This window comes from Lissotriton vulgaris, unplaced genomic scaffold (assembly GCF_964263255.1).
Source record: "Lissotriton vulgaris unplaced genomic scaffold, aLisVul1.2 SCAFFOLD_2906, whole genome shotgun sequence".
Classification (NCBI taxonomy): Eukaryota; Metazoa; Chordata; class Amphibia; order Caudata; family Salamandridae; genus Lissotriton; species Lissotriton vulgaris.
In genome coordinates, this window is record NW_028244519.1 from 19316 (window position 1) to 36149 (window position 16834).

The 16834-nt window shown below is 43.9% G+C and overlaps 1 protein-coding gene across 4 annotated transcripts in view; it reads left to right on the forward strand.

The window, feature by feature from the left end:
* Nucleotides 1-1112: 1112 nt before the first annotated feature.
* The window catches only part of LOC147667205 (protein strawberry notch homolog 1-like), a 273523-nt gene continuing 257801 nt past the window's right edge, over nucleotides 1113-16834 (forward strand). For 2 of the 4 annotated variants that reach the window (XM_086948851.1, XM_086948852.1), the window contains exon 1: nucleotides 1134-1470. The gene's annotated coding sequence lies outside the window, so the exon portion shown is untranslated. The other 2 variants (XM_086948853.1, XM_086948854.1) reach the window with 2 other exon arrangements.

Here is a 16834-nt window from a genome sequence, read left to right on the forward strand (position 1 = left end):
TTTTACTGTGCTGCACCAATTCCGCCATATACCGTCATTCATTACTTTAGTACTTTGTTTTGATACATCGCTCTTGAGCCCTTCCTGTTGTCCTCATCGCCAAGTTGTTGTGGCAGAAAGAAGTACAACGGGGGTAAAGGAATATCCGTTTATTATTTAATAACTACAAAGGCCCATGAGAGGCTTGAAAGAAGAGAAGCGCCCCGACCAGTGTGGAGACAGCAACTGTCTGTGCAGTCCAAGTGACGTCACATTAATACTCTCTGAACATTCGGAGATGACAGGTGGTGACGCAAGTACAATAAACATGAACAAAATACTATATTAACACACGCCGTAGTAGAGGTATCTGGCTAAACATTACTAGTACATATTCAACACTGGCCTCCATAAGGGGCAACCACAAATGTGTATATCACCTGTCACCCAGGTGATATAAAACTGAACAGCGCCGAGGGACCTTAGATATGACGTGTTACATAGCATAAAAATATCGTACCGTAGCACGATGTTGGATCAATAGACACCTAAAATGTTATCAGTACGCTTAAATTAGCGAATGATTTACCGTTTCAAGATGGCCACTATGCTAACTAGGGACTGACAGCATGGGGTTGAAGGCAGACAAGAAAGAACACAATTGGTTCGTGCCATCATTGCATCATTTAAGGGAGCATTTGTCAATTATGTCTGCTTTTCGCTTTTCAGAGTTTTTCAGTGAAGTCGGAAAGTAAGACATATTATCAATAAAATGAATAAGGAAAGTTTTGTAGGTGTTTTCTGCTCATCTGGTATAAAAGGATGTCCTAAATAATAAATATGTAATTGCGATGTCAATCCCAGCGAGCTATATTGCTTTTTAAACTATTAATGTGTAAGATTCATAAAACAATTCTTTATCTTTAACATTTCCAAGTGGACATGCCCTCGTGGTGGGAGGAGATATCTTCTAACCCGGAACGGGTGCACGCGTTTACCTGCATGACTTGGCCTTCCCCTTCGCTTCATATTGTGGGTCGGCCCATTGTGAAGCCTATAAGCTGTTTGACCTTCCCAATATGGAAGAGTTGTAACGTCATTCCTCCCAGCAAGCCAAAGGGGCTGGTGACGCCACTTCCTGTTCGCAAGAAAAATAATCGGTCACGTGACTGTAAACTGCTGTCCGCTCCCCAGGACCTAAATAACTTCAAAAGAGCTCTCTGAAGATGTGTGTTCGCCGCGGCGCCTGTCAGCTGAGAGTCCAAAGCCTGCCTGGATCATATCCTGCTTCGGTACACCGTTCACAGGCCTCCTCTAGGCCAGGGGGTTTCCAGAATATTCCGACTCTGTCTGCTTTAGGGGTCACGTGGTGTAGGGCTGCGCGCGGCTGCTGTCTCCCCGGTAAAGATGGCGGCGGTCAAGTAGAAAGCTGAAGGGAGACCAAGAGGAGGCAGCGCGCGGACACAGCTACGGTGGCGTAGAGCGGACAAAGTAAGTTGTGGGCCACGGGACTGAGTGTGCTGTCCGCCTGCTGCGTGAAGGGTTCCGATAGTGCCACGCTGGGACTCTGAATACCCCCAGAGGCAGTTATAGCGGCTCTACTTTTGTATGGTGTCTTACCTCGACTCCAGGCCTGCGGAGCCTTCAATCCCGTCGCAAGTGCAGGCCTTACCACTGACGTTTCCTCTCGTTGCTGTGTAGAGAGGGAGCACAGGTAGGGTTTGCTGCTAATTTATCTGTTCTCCCTTACTTCCCGTGTCCTCAGCATGCCGGAAGGGGAATACGGACCCTCACTTCAACCTGCACGTGTCTTCCCAGAATTTTCCGCCTTTCATATGGTACAGCATACTGTAAGTCACCTCACCGTTCATGGAACACCGGCCGCCTGTGATCGTGCGATCTTTTACCCCAGTACGTTCTCTCGTTTAGTCTTGTTTCTGGAATGTAATGGGAACCATAGAGATATACACCCCCGGTGTGACCCATGGAAAAGACCCGACCTATTCAGTGTGACACATCATTTAATAAAATCCAGGAATTGCGTTTCCCGTGCTCCCCTCAACCTGCAATATAGGATGAGGTGTACTCTTTCTTGACATATGCTATTAGTAGGCAGCCTTTATTGCTGGAGTTTGCTTCTACCACCCATCGCCAGCTTGTGCTAAATTAGCTCCGCTTGCAGTACCGTATTCCCCCCCGCGTTACATACTTACAGTATGGGGTTGGACTGGTGGGTGTTTTTTCCACCATATGTTATAATTATGCTTTTGCCCGCGGTCGATCACGATGAGTGTCGTTGTAAGTGGCAAACTTGCGTGTTCTCAGCTTCCCTTCCTGTCGCGGGTTAGCTGTGATGTTTACCAGTTGACACGTAAATCGTATTTATAGCCTGCATTAGAATAGCCACATTAGACATTTTAAGTTAAAAAGAAAACAACAACTGTGCAAATTCGAGCTGACCCGGAAGTTTATGTATCAGACACGTGGTGTGCGAAGGACTTGTTCACCTGACCTTTAAAAACTTGTGATTTTGTATAATTTCTTGGCTGACACACAGGATGTTCTGCAGTTAATGAAAACGAAACCACTGACGCTAAAGTGGTATTTTGTTTGAGTCGTTTTTTTTGTCATTTTGGCGTGGAACCCCAGTATGTACTTTGGAGTAGAATCAAGTAAACACCAACTTCGAGTGCTTCTTGCGTATTAACTTATTACTACCGGTATTTTAATTGTTTAGTGTGACTCATTGGTTACGCGACACGTTTGACTTTAATACTCTACAGTAATTGTAGACTTTTTTTTTTTACCAATTTTGTTTTTATCGTACTATTTTAATTGTATTCTGACAAAATGAATCACGTAAGACGTCTCGTGAATCAAATAAAACGTTTGTTTATGACTATACAGTTTAGTCTTATTTTTATTCAGCGTGATTAATTACTGCGAGTCTGTCCATATGTTATGTAATCACAAATACTAATTCGCTGTACTTCAGAAGAGCTGATCTACACTGTTTAATTTCTATTTTCAAGGCAACCAAACACCTTTTTTGTGGATTTTAGTTAGCCTCGTTTAGCTAAGGATACTCGAATTCTCAATTTTTGGTGAAAACGTGTGAAAGTATTTCAATAAAAAATAAGTTTTAGAGATACTTTGCCAATGGTTGAGTAGGGTGCCAGCGAGAATGTGAGTTTGTCTTCTGAAAAGTGCTCATCTGTTATTACCTTCAAGAGCTTTCATATGAAGAGATCAAATTATTTGTATTATTGCGTTTTTACATTCGCTGCCTTTTCTCAGATACATGCCCACTAAAGTTAAGTAAGTATACAAGGAATAAACTTAATTTTTAATGGAAACATTCTGTATTTCCATGAAGAGTGAGTGGTCCTCGCTTTTCGTATGGAATCCTGGATATCGCCACCCGAAGAAACGTAGACAATGATGGTTTGGTACCAAGAATTAATCTATTTCTAATATTGCCGAATTGTTAATTTCTTGATTAAACCGTTACTATTTATTTGCAGATTGTCGAGTGCGCTCAAGCTTTTAGCAATAAAAAGTTCTGGTTCTTCCAGTGCAGAACTACAAAGACTACTCTTGTTGGGCAGTCCACCACCCTAGGCTTAGATGCTAGCACCCCATCCTTAGTAATTCTTATTGCCTTTCATCCTCTTTATGCTACGCGGACGGAATGCTGAATAAATCTTACATTTGCCCACAGTCAAGAGATCTGGGTAAATCTATCCTTCTTTTGCTCCCCATGCCACACCAGTTTAGACCCAGTCATATGCAAATCGCTTTTGACCCTGTGCCTCATGGGAACAGTCCAGACCGAAATGCCAAGCCAGGTCCTCCCTGGACGGGAAACCAGCATCCTGGGACCAGTTTCTGGGTATTACCCTTCATCAGCCAGGCTAGCTTGAATCTAGTGGCGCAGTGAGCAAGGGACCCAGAGTGAAACTGGTATGTCCAGACGTGGGACCCATGCTCTCCATGCCACTGGAGTCAAGCTAGCCTGGCTGATGAAGGCTGAAAGCCCGAAACCGGTCCTAGGATGCTTGTTTCCAGTCCAGGAAGGACCTGGCCTGGCAGTTCGGGCTGGTGAGCAAAACACAATTGAATTAGACCAATATCTCTGTACTGGGGTGAATGTATGACCTTGTTCTGCATTCTGTCCATAGATTTTTCTTTTTGCCTTTCATCCTCTTTAGACACCTTTGACCACCACCGTATGCTTCTTAACCACATCGCTGCTGTGGTTATTTTTCCCCTGTGCTGGAAATCGGAATTCTCATTTATTCATGACGAGCTCAGCTCGTCATCAGCACAGCTCAACTGTGCCTCGTCATCAGCACAGCTCAACTGTGCCTCATGACGAGCTGAGCTCGTCATGAGCATGGAAGGGGTTAACAGATTGACTTGGCAGTTGCTCAATTCTATAAAGTGGATGGACTCGTAAAAAATACAAGGATTTTTTAGGTCTCGCGACCTATCGATGTGCGCAAGCGCATCGAGCGGAGCGAGAATTCATGTCGGCAAAATCAACTTCAAACTAAGGGCTTTCAGCCCCGCGGTTTTCGTGAAATTCACGTGAGCAACAAGCACGCGCATTCCCGCCTAGCACAGCACATCAAAGGGCTTCTCCTCCCCTAATTATTCATGGCCGGCCGCACTTTCAGTTTGCCGGCATCTCCTCCCCTAATTATTCATGGCCGGCCTCAGGCCGGCCTCACTTTCAGTTCCCTTCTGTATCAGTTTCCCTGACGCCACATTCCCCGCCCTGCCTCCACCGTTCCCTGCAAATGTTGCCCTGCTTGTTTAATATGTGTTGTGGTTTTAAGTCCATACTTATGAGGGTGCCTGGGAAACTGCAAGATCCAAAGTACAAAGCGGTTTTGTTCTATTAGCACGCAATGTCTATTGGAGTATCACATGCGGTTTTGTTCTATTAGCACGCAATGTCTATTGGAGTCTCACATTAGACGGAGCCACTTCGCTAACAGAGATCCGAGGTTCTGTTTTTGCCTCTGCCCTCTTGTGCCAAGAAGGACAGACATAGATTTTCAAACCTCACTGGCCCGTGTTTGTTTTACAGTGCCAAATTGTGCATCCTCCCCACTGATACACTTCCTTACGTGTTGCGATTAACTAACTATCTGATCGCAAACACGAGCACGCATGGGCGCATCCTCCTCACTGATGCACTTCCATGTACTTGCTGTGCTTCACCAACGTCGCAGGCCCCAGACAGCAGAGCTATTGCTAGACGCAGCCTACGTTGCACGATAAGTAGTTATAGGAAAATTGTCACCTTCCATCAGCTCTACTTGGGGCACAATCGCCCCCCTCCCCACGCCCCTTTCCCCACCCCCTAGCCCCCGGTGCAACTACTGTACTTATTATAGCTAACCCTTGTGCATCAGACACCAGATAGAGGGGTGTGAGGAAACGACCACTGCACTCCAGCGCGTGCTTCTGTGCAGCGCTTCCTTAGTACAACGATGAGTGAGTGACAGTGACCCCATGCTCTTCTTAGGAGAGACTCCCCACACACACACACACACTGTCCCTACTCTTTCGCTTCAGAGGGGAGTTCTCATGTTCTCTGAGTGGGCGCCGGGGTCCCTCACTGATACTACTAGCAAAGCTGGATGCTCCTCCCCTAATTATTCCCTTTCCCGGCCGCTCACATCACATCAAAGGGCTTCGCCCAGCGTGCGCTCTGCGGCTTCTCCTCCCCTATGCCTTTTCTTTCACACGCAGCCTCCTCTCGCCCCCTGCAACACTCCTGCCTCACCCCTCACCCACTGTCTTCCTAGTTATTTCAACAATCCACCCTCTACCCAGCTCCCCTCTTGTTATATAGATTAATGTATCTTTCATGGAGCACTGCATTGTTCATCAGTGGCGACAAATTGCATGATCTTAGCCAATGCGACAGGAATACCAACAATTAGCAGAAGCTTGTGCTAGACTTCTGCTATTGTACAGTGCTCCCGATATCTAAATGCCCATCTTGTTTTTTTAGCCGACCTTCTTGTGGTCGGTAGGTGACGCCCAGTTTTAAGCAAGCGGACTGGAGTTTTCTGAGTGACGCTGACGCTCCATTTTGGCAGAGTTACTGATCGCATGGCAGGTACCTAAATACTGCTTCTGGCGATACGGTTAAATTAGTATGCCCATCCGTTTCACAAAATCAGCTTTATGATATTTGAATTCTTAGCATGGAAATATTGCTGGAAGCTATGTTGTAACGCAATTAGGATGTGGCTTTAAGGGCTGGAGGGCCGTCGCGGAAGGTGGGGAACAACTTTAGAGTCTGGCATAAGGCTAATGTTTGAACATCCTGTGATTCTGGGTAGATCACTTAATTTCCCAATGCCCAAAAATGTGTCCGCCTGTAACGAAACTGGTGCTCGAGTAAAGCGCTCTGATGCCTTCAAGTTCACGCTGTAGAAAACCGCAAAAAAATGCACATCAGAAACAGAGCACTTTAAGTGCATTTTTTTCCATCAGTAGAAATGAGGCATTTGCCGCAGTGAACAAAAAGGGTGGTCTCTTTATTATTTAAACTTTGATACATGAAGGTTTTTTTTTTTTCTGTGATTAAAAACAAGTAAGGCATTTCTGGAAGGACTGTACACTTGCCAATGAAATATACCTTAACCTGCTGACAAATAAAATAAAAAAAAAAACAACTAATGCATCAAGAATTTTGAATTCTTTTCAGAACACGGAGGTGAGGATTATTCTTCACTTTCTTTACTAGTAAATCACAGCAGCCAATCAAACATTAAACTACATAACCCGTGAGCCCTCACAGCTCCTTCTCTCGACCAATCAAAGGGCATCATCACTGTTTATAAATGTCCATCCGAGTGTAGTCCTCCCTCCTTTCTTTGTGCAGAAAACAACATAAGTTCATAAAACCTTTAAGCAATCTAGACTGAAACCGAACATCCACCGGACCACTTCTCGGGCCAGCTCCAACAGGCGAAGATAAACATCCTTCCCAACGAAGATGCACTGTCAACCGTATCTCAGGCTGCTTCAGGTCACATTAAAAAAACAACAGGTGATGGACAAAATGCAGAACAATGTCATACATTCACCCCAGTACAGAGATCTGGGCCTAAATCCATCGTTTTTTTGCTCACCATGCCATTCCAGTTTGAACCCAGCCATATGCAAATCAGTCTTGACCCTCTGCCCCATGGGAACAGTCCAGGCCGAACTGCCAAACCAGGTCCTCCCTTGACTGGAAACAAGCATACAAGGACCAGTTTCGGGCTTTCAGCCCTCATCAGCCTGGATAGCTTGATTCCAGTGGCATGGAGAGCACGGGACTCACGTCTGAGCATACCCATCTCACTCGGGGTGACAAATGCAACAAGCACTGGCGTTGCCAATAGGTCTCGCAGTAGGAAAGTTGGAGCTATTGGTTTTGTAAATGACAAAGCCCTTTATGTTTTTTAAATGAAAACAAAAAAAAGGCATTTATTTGCAATTGTAATAGCTCCAACTTTCCTACTGCGAGACCTATTGGCAACGCCAGTGCTTGTTTTTTTTTTAATTGTTTGCATGTCACCAACCTGGTTACTTCACAGCACTGCACTATTAACATGTATGGTGGAGAAGAAGACCAATGTCAGACAAGAATGTCTAAATGGGATTAATAGATGAAAGACAGGTTTCGGATAATTTAGTGGCGCTGTATCGACGGATTTGTCAGAAACAACAAGTCTTTACACAATGCTTTAGTCAGATGTGCTAAAGGCTGTGATCAGGGCAGTGGTTGTCTGCTTGCTTTCTCAGTGCAGGTATTTTTTATTGTGAACATTTTATTGCATTTCTCAGAACAATAATGTCCTACTACATTGCAGGATATGTTGTACAGCAAGTCGTTATTGCATCATTGGTACAAAGGCACTTGCCCAGGATCTCAAGAACGTGTTTAACGTTCAGTGACAAAGCAAGCATACCATAAAATTATAACACAGTAATCAATACTTTATAGCATCAATAGAAAGGTATGTAAATCTACTAACTCCCCCTCCCCCCCCCCCAAAATTCACACCATATTGAACCCCCAACTATCACACTATCAGTTTATTGACGCAAACATGTGAGATGTCACATGTCATTGAAGATTGCAGTAGCCAATGTTAGTTGCAGGGGAACTCCAAATGGCAGAGTACATTAGTGTGTGGTTATTGTAATCACTTGTTGTTTTAGTCAGTGTCTTCCATTTGAATTTTGAACTGTTCCAGCAAGGTGTCCCACATCAAGGAAATGGGTCGTTTGTATAGCCCTCGGTATGACTGTCTCCAGAGTGCTGAGCCCCCAGCTGACCCTCATCCCCCTGCAATCTCTTGATGTCCTCACACAAGCCCTGTACAACGGGCGGAGTGTGTGACTTCCAGCTCCACGTTATTTGTCGTTTGGCAAGGAGCTGCTCCAGGTCAATGAAACGCGATTCAGTCTTAGATGTCTTGGGATGTAGTCCTAGTATGTAGTGTTCAGCGGTATTACAGCAATGGGTGCTTGTGAGGGCCCTAAGTGATTCGCATTCTACTTCCAGTAAGAGGGCATAGTGGGACATGTCCACACCATGTGCAGTAAATCTGCCTCTTCGTTGAGGCATTTAAGACAGGAGGATGCAGCTGCATTCAAGACTTTATGTATTTTAGTGTGTGTTAGATATGCTCTATGTAATAGTGTGAACTGGATACATTTGAATCATGTATGTCGCTAGACTACTCTGGAATGAATTGCAATTCCTTGTCATGTAAAGGTCTGCAGAGGTTCGCCTTCCACCGATCGCTCTGTGCGGTCAATGTTATTTGCAAATGGGAACGTAGGCCCTTGCATAACCACTTAACTGAGCGTCTACCTGTGCCCAGTCTTGTAAACTGCTTGCACCAGTGCATGGGTGTCTGGTTCTGCCCCATCGATGACCAGTGTTGGCGTATGTAATGTAGGATATTGGCATGTGTAAGAAAAAGTGGTCAGGGGAGTTTGTGTTATTTGTATAAAATCTTGGTGTGACAATAGTGTCCCGTCTTTAAATAAATCACCAATGGTGGAGACACCCTGGGCAAATATGGTGTATCAGTTTGGTAGGTGTAAGGGTGCCTATTGGGTTGGGCAGACCACAAAGAGGGATATTTGGGGAAAAAAGGAATTCTTGTTTACGTGTGAGCCGGCGGGGGGGAAATTCCAGTATGTAAGGGTGTTGTAAACATCTGTTCATCAGCGCCTTGAGACCCATGGGTGATAAGTGCACTTTACAAATACATGTGTTATGTTGTGCAAGAGTAAAGGCAAGTTAGGGGGCCTTGTCAATTCCAGAATCCTATTCATGGTGTATCTCAGCCTACATATCGAAGATGCAGTAGGTGTCGCATTTACAAAACTCTCGTAAATGCGAGACCTATTGCAAATGCTTTTTTGTTGTTGTTGTTAAATTGCAGATTAGTAATTGTTCTGGAGTTGGAAAGGACAATATGGTCTGCTTTTGTGAGTTTTTTAGCACAAATTATTGCTTGTAGCACAGCTGGTACCATTCATTGTTGAATTGAGGTATTTTCCGTCACTCAAGGCGACTGAATACATTCCTAAATCCACTCGCCTGCACATGAGTTGGTGGGTATATGTAAGGCTTTAATTTTTTCATCTGATTTAACCACTTTGGATAGGTGTGAAGATTTGAAGTTGTTTTTTGAGCTAAGGCTTGGTGGCACCAGGGCGGGAAAGTTGCATATTTTAGGACAACTATTTTGTCACAATTTTCCTATGTAACCTGAATGATATAGCTGGATCTCTTACCGTACTATGGAGTGGGGAGCTCGTTTTTTACGTCGAGCCTAGCGTTGCAGTGCATGCGCTGCTCTCTTTGCGAGGCATGCTGAAGTAGGGTATCTTTTAGAAGTGAAGTGGAAGCCCCGCCCATCTTCATTGGCTGGCATCATAGTCCATGGTAAATGCTGGCTTCCTATTTGATAATGAGGCTTCTTAGTCCCTCCTTGTTACCGTCCTGTCTCCTTTTGTGACTACCCATCAGGACTGGATCTTTTACTTGTGACGTTACACTGTCTCCTTCATTTGTCGGTAAGCACTATATTTTTGTCACAATGGCGACAGCTTGTTCTCAGATGTTGGTAGTTTAAAACACAGTGATAGATATTCAAACACTAAACATAAGGGTAATCTGAGGAAACCAATATTGAAATAGAATATCGGATTTAATTAACATCAGGGGTCAGTGAGAGTGAAATGTTTTCCTTGTTAACCGCATGCGCGCTAGCGGAATTCCGCTAGCGCGCTGGGTTTTTCAAAATCGCACTTTGCGTGACGAGCTGGGCTCGTCATCAGTGTGCGAGCGGGCTACACCATGACGAGCCCAGCTCGTCATGAGTGTCGAAGGGGTTAATTAACATGGCGGGTTAGTGCGAGTGAGACTTTTTTTTCCCTTGTTTAAACACTCTTCCGTGAACAATATTAATACACAGTCCGAGACTACCAGGAAGAAGGATGACGTTGGGCTCCCAGGAAGCCTTGCGATAAGAAAGCCGCAGTTTGGTGTAGCAACGCCTGAGCCCTGAACTGGAAAAGGGGGACTGTCACTGTGCCCGAGCAGTACCTGCAGCCTTGCTTCTCCAAGAGTTATGCATATGTGGGCCAAGCATAGCACTGTTAACGACTAACGCTGCACAATGCATTCGGCCATAGCAGTGACACCGGCCTACCTCTGAGCTTTTCATGCAGCCTAGTCTAGTACCAAGTTATGAGCAGATGGGCCACGCACAGCACTGTTCCAGACTGCTGCTAAACAGTGCAAGGAGCCAGCACTTATAGAGACTGCCATTGAGCACTGCATGGAGCCCCCCCTTCAGTTATGTATTTGTGGATCATGCTGCTCACTTATACAGACTGCCACTGTGAAGTGCACGCAGCCTAGCGTTACGCATACATACCTCACACATACCACTTATGCAGACTGTCACGTGGCCTGTGCCCCACTTATGCCTGACACTTGGCTAGCCTGCGATTTAGGGCTTTAAGCCTGTTCTCTTCATACATTGAGCTATTACTGTCATTCCCATTTTTCTACTGCCCACTGCAGCATACCAAATGGGTCAATGGTAAACCAAATTCTTACCTTAATTGGTCCAGGTTCACCTGCTTGAAGTCATTTATCCTACAACCATTCTACCATCATTTGATACTGCTTTCTTTATAGCATAGTGTGCCCTCCCTTCACAGCACGCTATATGCATGTTTATTGTATTACTCTCTGTGACTCAATTGTCCTGTAATTATGTGATCATTCTCGTTTCTTATTCTTGTTGATATTGCATGTATGTCCTTCATTCCACCCTATTGTAAAGCGCTCTGATATCCTTCGGGATCTTGTTCACGCTATATAAAACTTTATAAATAAATAAAATAGGCTGAAAGCACTGCTCAGCAGCAGTCTGTTTAATAACTACGGCTGCATGCACTGCCACACAAAGCACTTATGCAGACTGCCATTAAGCAGTGTATGCAGCTTAGCATTATTCATATGCAAGTCACTCGTAGCACACACAGACTGAGCACTGCATGAAGCCTCCCCGTCAGTTATGCATTTGTGGGTCATGCTGGTCACTACTTATAGACTACCACTGTGCAGTGCATGTAGCCTAGCCCACCATGCACTGTTAAGCAAAGCAGTTATGCAGATTGGCACTGAGCAGTGCATGTATCCTAGCATAAAGTTATGCATATGCGAGTCACTCCCAGCACCTATACAGACTGCCATTGAGCACTGCATGCAACTGACCGTTTGATTATGCATTTGAGGGCCATGTATTTCACTGCGTGCAGCTTAGCCTAGAGTTAAGCATACATGCGTCACAAATACCACTTATGCAGACTGTCACTGAACCTGTGCCCCATGTATGCCTGACACTTGGCTAGGCTGAATGCACTGCTCAGCAGTAGTCTGTTTAATTACTATGGCTGCATGGGCTGCCACACAAAGCACATACGCAGGCTGCCATTAAGCAGTGCATGCAACCTAGCATTATTCAATTGCGAGTCCCTCCCAGATGTTTACTGCATAGCCTAGAGTTAGGCATGTGTGGATGATGCATAGCACTTACACAGACTGCACCTGTGCAGCGTTGCTTCGACTAATGCATATGCAAATCACAGCGCTTGCACAAACGGTCACTGTGCTACTGCATACAACTCGGTAAACAAAGGAGTTAGGTACTAGTCGGGACTGAGGGGGGGGGCTGGACCGTTATACTATACAAACAATAAATGCCCGAACCCTCATATCTTAATCTAACAATTATTTGGTGAAGACCATCACTCATGTTTTTGAGTGATATAAATGGCTCTTGTAGATGTGCCGACGCGTTTCAGGTTCGAATACCCAGTTTCCGAACCCTCATCAGGGCTTTGTGAATTAATAAAGCCCTGATGAGGGTTCGGAAACTGGGTATTCGAACCTGAAACACGTCGGCACATCTACAAGAGCCATTTATATCATTAAGTGATTAACTGATAATATAGGATATATTGTCTTTGCTGTTGCTTTGTTTGTCTCTAAACAGGAATTGATTTGTAAACATTGATGGAATGTACTTTTAATGTTTATCGTTCTATGTTAATTTGATGTTTGATTTTTTTTTTCTTGTCACCATTGTTTAAATGTTGTGATAGTGTAAATGTATATCCTTTTTTGCCTAAAAAAATAAGTCCTTTACAGATAAAGAAAAAAACATGAGTGATGGTATAAATAAAAGTACCTAACCAGGCTCCATGTATTTGTGCTTGGTCTTCACCAAATAATTGTTAGATTAAGATATGAGGGTTCGGGCATTCTTTGTTTGTACTGCATACAACTCAGCATAGAGTCACACTTCCATGCCCCTTTACACTGCAACAGAACACCACACTAGGGGGCATGTTTAAAAGCCCGTTGCACTGCCGGTGTGGCACTTTTAATATAGGAGAAGCCGGCGTAGCGGCAGCGCAAGAGACTTGTAAATAAGTCCCTAGGACTCTTTCAGGTGAAAATGCTGTTAGGCGGCTGTCTCTAAAGCAGTAAATTAAACCTATTGCGTAGCACTTCAAAAAGATAACTAAAGCCAATAACGCTACAACTTACTTCAAACGGGCAGGGGCAAAGCCAACAGGTCTGGCTTTAGTGCATGGAAGCATGCAAGCAGTATTTGTACATGCCTGCGTTGGCATATTAAACCAGACCTGCTGGCTTTGCTGAGGTTCATTTATCAGTGTATAGGGAGTGCCCACGTGAGCAAAACAGGAGCTCAACATAAAATATCAGTCTTATTCCTGCTGCAAAGAAAATGCACATTTGCAACGCAATAGGTCTTGCATGTGTCAGAGTTTGAGTTATTGGCACTGTAAATGACAATGCCTTTCGTGTTTTGAAAACTTTAAACCGGTGCGTAAAGATGCACTTTTTAGGTCTCGCCTGAGCCAGCGCACATGCGCTGCCCTGCAAGGCTTTTTGTAAGGGCTTCAAACTGGGACCACAAGCTCGTGCTTGTGTTTTTTTGGGAGGGCTCCCACGCTATTGGCTTTTGCGTGCGCCTTTCTAAGAAAGACCGCACGCAATTGGTCAAAGGTGGGTGCCTGTCCCACCTTGCTTGGAATTGTAGCCGCCTACAGCTTGCGGTTACGCGTAGCTTGGCACCCTGCGCCATCTGTTTCCAATTAGCTACATTCCAGTATCGTGTTACTAATTAACCCAGTGTGTGCGCTTTCGTGACGCGCTTGTTTAGGGATGTCGTTTTCGGTTCCCATTGTTTTACACTTCCCCACTGTTACTCCACCACCCCCTCCCGCTCCGAAGCTTATGTCTTTGCTGGCAAATTATATATATTTAACATGAAAAACATCATAATCCAAAGGCTCATTTTAGGGATTTTAATCTGCGATTTTGGTGCTTGAGCAGAAAGATTCTCGACGGTTTGTATACCCAATTGTTTGTTTTCTTAATGTTGAAAACACGCCTTGCTTGGGGGTGCTGTAAATAAATTGCTACTCTCATTTCATGAACTTCTAGTGTTTTCTCCACCCCCGTGCAGACAAGATAAAGCCCCCAGAATTGCAGCCTGCTCTTCCCTTCCACCTCCCCTGGCTGCCCCAGCTGCCTTCAAGGGTTGCAACTTGTATTCACCACATAACAAAAGCAATTAAACCGGCGGACCTCACAAATACGAATACACATTCCCAGACACACCAACAAAGTCAGAGACCTCTAGGCCACACAGCCAAAGACACTCAGACATGAGAAGGAGACTTTGAAATTTCTACAGTCCAAGGGAGACCACGCACAAAGAAGCACAACTATTGCTACAAATATGTATAGTAGGATACCAATGTACAGGTGCGTAAGTATAAACACTACCACGGTTGTCCGCAAACACTAACAAGTAAACAGAAATGCAACTAAAATCGTAAACCAATATGAACAAAGGAACTTCCAAGAATGCATAAACACAAATCCAACTGCAGTGATGAGCTTTTTCAAAGTAGGTTATAAAAAGGGAATTATGAGAGCCACATTGTATGGCTTGAAAAAAATAGATTTCTAGTTGCAGGCTTCTTTTTCTGACATTCTGTGTAAGTAGCTCTCGCTGTTCACGAGCTGCGAATCGCACAGCAGCAGGCAGTCTTCCACCTTGTGCATAAATCTGTCTGGTTATTTCAGAATTCATGGTATTCAGCGCACAAGGGTTCAGCTGTGGGTTGCTTATTCGTAACTAACTCTGGGTTTGCCATCCTTGGAAGGCTGAGCGTGTCTTGCCAAGACTGGAACTCGTGATACACCGATGTTCGCAGTGAGCGATTAACTCCTTGGATTAACTTTCAGGTGCAGAACACTTTGTATAACAAGTCAAGAAAGGTGCATCTCGCTCCCAGAAAGAATTGCTTTATTCGGTAAAGGCCCCTGACATAGAATCTGTGGACGCTGCCTTTTTAATCACTTGTGACGATTTTTATGCACACACTAGTGACTATTGTGATAAAACTCTAATTCACTTTGCACGCTTGTGCAGTGTTCTAAATGTAAACGTTCTACGTCCGTAATTAGTAAAATAGATTTCACATTTGTATTCCCTTTTCTCTTCATAGAATGCTCTTATTTAAATGTTTTCTCTTCCTGCTGCCACCCTGTGGCAGTATTGCATATTATTACTCTTTTCTGCATTGTAAAGGTATGCCTGTAGAAGTGGAGGTAAGTGCTGGAAAAGCAGGCCGGATGTTTGTGAATAGTACAAATGTGGCTCACTCACCCTTTTCCCACTGCATTGCCTTTAACTTGGTGTTGGCATTACCCTGAGAAGGCTTGTCTACTCATCTTAGTGTCACGTACAAATGTAAAGGTAGCACGCACCCTTTTGTGACTTATCTTTGCCTGAGTCATCCGATCACAAACTTTTTTTAAATGTAGACATTCCACCATTGGACAGGCAGCTAGAAGTTGCCAGCATTGAAAGAACAAAAAAACCTCAAGACATTATTTATTGCTAATACTTTTTTAATATAGTCATTCAGTTGTACATAATGCTTTCTTGGTCTTAGACAAGATAACAAAAATGCTTTTGACAGTTCTTTATTATAACTTTTCAACATGATGCAGACTTCTCTACAGCACAGCTTAAAGACATGGGCAAAGTCAATATCTCTGGCTAAACACTTCTACGGTCCCAAAGGCGAGACGTATTGGCTATGCCAATCCTTGTTTTACTTGTATTTGTTGCCTACAAGAATCAAGTCTGGCAGTAACTGCGCCTCTTTTACTGCCAGCCTTGCTATTTGTAAGCAATGCCTATAAGTACAAAGTGCAGGTTTATGCACCGCTTGCAGGTTTTCAAAACACCTAAATAAAAGGCATTGTCATTTACAATACCAATAGCTCAAATTCTTGCAAATGCGAGACCTATTGCATTGCAAATGCTTGTTCTTTTGTATGGTCTAGTTATGAAAGCTACATTGGCTTTCGTTGACATTAAGAAATCTATTAAAAACATTGACCGTTTTACATGTGTGATTCATTGGAACTGACCATTACTGTTTGGAATATTCATGGGATGTTGTCCCCAAATAAGTTTGAGCACTCCTACCAAGAAGTGGCTGAATGTCCTAAGAAGTAAACCAGACTGCTGGGGATTTGTAGTGGCAGGTGTGGCATTCTTGCCAAGTGTAACATGCACATGCTGCAATTCCACCTTGGCAGTTCCAGGCATATATATCGCCTTAATCAACTTTAGTAAATGTTAAGGTAGCAGAAGCAGGAAGTGGAGGAGTTACTTTGTCCATGCTCCTTGGATCAGTTATCTAGTAAATTTTAGCTTTTACTAAAATTTTATGCACCACTATTTAGTGCTTAAGTAAATTGTACAAAATGTAGGTCGTTTCCACAAAACCTTACTTTCAGAACGTATTGTCCCCTTGAATGGGATGTTTTCTAACTTTGAGGCATATGAGCCCACTCCCTCCCATCCCATATTTCCTATCTGGGACATTAAAAAAAATAAAAAACAAACTTTATTTAGGTTGAAGCTAGCGTGGCCTAATTGCAATAAAATTACAGGTAATCTGAAACCTCTCATTAAGAGGGAACAACAATCTACTTTGCATGCCAACCTTTGTAGTGTCCAACAGTGCGATCATTTATGTCCATATTCAGGGACAGCAGTACCTATACTTACTTATTACACCAATAGTGATGTGCAACCTCCTATCCCTTTTACCCATTTAATAGTAATGAAAGCTTAACAACCAACCCCCAAATACAAAAATCATAAATCCTGTTCAGCTGTGTCAT